The sequence below is a fragment of the Halictus rubicundus genome, chromosome 1 (assembly GCF_050948215.1).
Source record: "Halictus rubicundus isolate RS-2024b chromosome 1, iyHalRubi1_principal, whole genome shotgun sequence".
Classification (NCBI taxonomy): Eukaryota; Metazoa; Arthropoda; class Insecta; order Hymenoptera; family Halictidae; genus Halictus; species Halictus rubicundus.
The window spans coordinates 8,027,298-8,031,146 of NC_135149.1; positions in this window are offsets into that span (position 1 = coordinate 8,027,298).

The window sequence follows — 3,849 nt, forward strand, 5'->3', positions numbered from 1 at the left end:
TTCAATACATCTCCTCACTCGTGCAGCTTCCAGCAGATGGCGAGGGACAGGGGAGAAAGACCCCGGAGTTGCGCAGAAATCGACGACCACCCTCAGACTCCTCTCGTTCGACCGTGGTACACGACGGGGGATGATGCTTTCGATGGGGGTTCTTTTTTTACAGACACAATCGGACACAATCGGATATGTGTCCTTTACTACTCTACCCCCTCTCTGTCCTTGACTACCCCCCACTCCGGAGAAGTAGGGGAAAGTTGGCGAACGGAACTTGGTGAATTAATTTTTGTTTTTGTTTATTATGTGCAGTATGGACCGGTAAATCTTCTGCTCAATGGTTGTTGTTGCTGTCGTACAACCCCTCTTTCAGGGCGATGTGTTTTTTTCGGTGCTCTAGACTGAATTAAAAATGTCAGGGAGGGCTGATGCCATTTTTGTCAATATCATTTTTAAAGATGGATCGATTATGTTTCTTCATGTATTAAATGAACCTCTTTTGATATATTATATTTTTCATATATTTTGGATTGTATGGAATCAAAAGAATCTGATTAGATGAAATTCAAAGCAGTGAAAATATTCTCAGAATTTAAAAATATTGTTGCTCTGATGATTTTATAGCAGCATATTTTTGTATCTGTTTCTATGAAATCGACATCGATATTCTGATTGGTCCCAATGATTTGAATCGACTGGCAAGAAATGAAAATTTTTCGGTTCAAAGTGGACCCAAGTAACGCTATTAGTGGGTTACTATTCATTTTCACTTGTCCCAGATTTTTTATGTTAATGTTGGCATTTTCTTGAAATTTTTAATTCTGTAAACATTCACAGAGAATTTATAGAGATTCATGAAGATCATTAGTTGTCTTGTGAAGCTGTACAAGAGTAGAGTAGCTTTTGATTGATTTTATGCAGCGACAGCTTCATAGATTCCGTTCGTGAAAGGTAATCAATGTTGTGCTGTTACGAAGGAAGCAAAACTTTCATTGTATAGGATATCGGATAAAGTGATGTACAATAATGGGATAGTTATGCGTATAAAAACTTTCTAAGCTGTAACAACTGAACGTAATTGAATACTTTCTTCCCCGGAAAAATAAATAATAAAAATTGCATTATAAGTGGTATACTTCATTCTTCTGAAAGTATAATAAACTGCATCGTTCAGTAATGAAAAACGAATGATAAAAATAGCGCCGTAGTAAATGACATACTCCTGAAAGACGAACAATGGAAAATGTATCGCAAATAATGGCATACGTTATGTACTATAACAAATAAAAATACATTTAATATCATAATATAACAGGAAATACTTTTATTTTGCAGAAAGTTGTTAAAAATGTACGAATTATCAATTACAATACAGTGATTTCTCCGTATATGTCGCCAAGGCTTGGATGATAAACGTCGCGAGATTGTCCCCACTACCGCGGGGTACACCCCGTGAGGGACCACGAAGCTCGAGAGACCTCAGACGCCGAAGAGTGTAAACATAACACGATTGGTGGCAAGACCGGTGTTGTTGACATATATCGAGAATTCACTGTATTGGGCATTTATCGTTCAGGATAGGAATTTGAATAAGGATAGTTCGTTGTAATCGACAATTCAAGAAAATAGAACTATTTGCAGTTGAAGTAATAAAAATTTAATTATTAAATTATATAGAAGCAAACAACAAATCTTCCATGTTTCATGTACAAACCTAAAATTAACCATCGAAGAAGCGATCAATAACTTTTCGATACTGCCACGTGCAAAATTCTCAGTGAAATATGATGCTACCGAAGAAAGTAAGAGAAACGGCATTACGTAAAAAGATTAATTGAGTATACAGTTTTACTTAAAAGTCGTATCGACAGTTTGAAACGTTCATTGTGACGTGATATTACATTTGCTGCGAGATACGGCGCGCACTGTCGCACAGAGAACAGAGAGAGAATCAACGGAGACAGATAGTAACTACCCAGGCAACCGTGTTTCCAACAAGTAGAAACAGACAGTCAGGGGCAGACATGTCGGCCAAATGGTATTCAGTAGCACACGTACTCCAGCGATCTTCAAAGTTAATTTCCTCGAAAATGAAGCTTTCTACGCAAAATATTTGTTCTACATTTGCAGCTTACTTCATCCTGGAGTATCATCTCGTGTGCACCGGCACCATAATTTTCCAAGCACTCTGCCTTTCTGGCGAATCTGCTGAAGTAATCGTGTCTTTTGGTGTAATAAATGTTCCCGTGCGGGAGCGTCGATACTTCAAACGTATCTTTTGTGCCCAAACAATCTATTGAATTTTCACGTATCGAAATTATTAACAAGGAGACGAAAACAATTGTAATGTTATTGCTTATCATTTTGTTAGCTTCTTTGTAGAATACTATAAATAATTATAATGTTGTTTCTTATCACTTTGACTTTATCAAGGTGTTTAATTAAATGTTTACTATCAATTTCATTTATAAACCAATAAGTTATAATATAAGAAAATTACTAACCATCCTTTTACAGATAGTAGTAAAGTGTTAGTATGTTTCTTAAGCAATGACCTGATTGATAGAGCATGCGGATTTTATGCATTTACAACAGGAACTAAAAATGTTCTTAAATTTTTCCAATATTACTAAAAGAAGTTTTATTCAGCTTCTGGTCCTTACAATACCTATAAATACCGTAGTCTGCTCATTGCAATAACTCAGCCCGAACAAATCGCAGCGGTTTTTCACATGTTGTGTGTCTAAAAAAAAATGTGACATTTAGTAACAAATAAAACTGAAATATTTCTGGTCATTGCACCAAGCAGCGCGTATAAAAATATGGCACGAAATAATGGGAAATACCGGGCAGGTAGTCCGCTTAAAAATACATTTGCCAGGTGTCAATTTTATCGGTGTCTTCCACGTCGAATATATCTCGCCCGGCATTCGCGGCCGAATAACTAAAGTCAGCCCGTGGAAACAAATATTCCCCGGGTGTCGGAATAAAGTTTCACGCTATATTTTCGCGGGGCGAGCAGCTTTCGCGATCCATGCAATTCCGGCCCCGTAACAACGAGGAATATTTTCAGCTAAGCAGCCCTGGGAGCAATTTCGAATCGTTCCGAGTGGCCCCCGGAATCTCGTGCGCCGACTCAATTACATATACATATTTTCATGTCGCTCCCATGGAAACGTTACCCTTTAGTAACCCTACCGAAAACCGTCCGGCGTTCAACCGTCGCCGTCGAGTTGCTGCCGGTACCATTCCAAAACGCTCTACGCTCCCGTTAACGCGTCGAGTCACGAAACCAGCCACCTGCAGCCACTTTCTAACCTGTTCACACCTGATTCACCCGAGCCCAAATAGACAGGACGTCGCATCGTCTCGGTTTCGGTTCTCGGTCGCTCGATTCACTCGTCGTCTAGATACCGATGTGACTTCGTTGCTCGATTGGACCGATCTCATTTAGAAGATCTCTCGGTAGTCCTCGCGTGATCTTCGCATATTAAGGTTCACACGTTTATTACAGTTTAGCAGGTGAGGATCGTTGCGATATAGAATCCTTTGTTCGTTGTTTTTGGAAACCTGTGGAACCTACTGTTTAGCCCGTTGAAATAGGCACTTATTAGTAATTTTTTAATGTATATACAGGCTGTCTCAGCTAAAGGAGGCCGCCTAAATATCTCCTTTATTTTTAATGGCAGAAAAAATATTCATGGCATAATTTAAATTGTATCGAAGGGGGAACGGCATAGAAGAAAAATTTGTTTGTCCGATTACTTTTTCATAGTTTCCTTAACCCTTAAATGCATGAGTGGGGTCCGCAAAGGACCCCAGTGTTGGTTTTTGTGTTAACAATTTTTAGCCGCG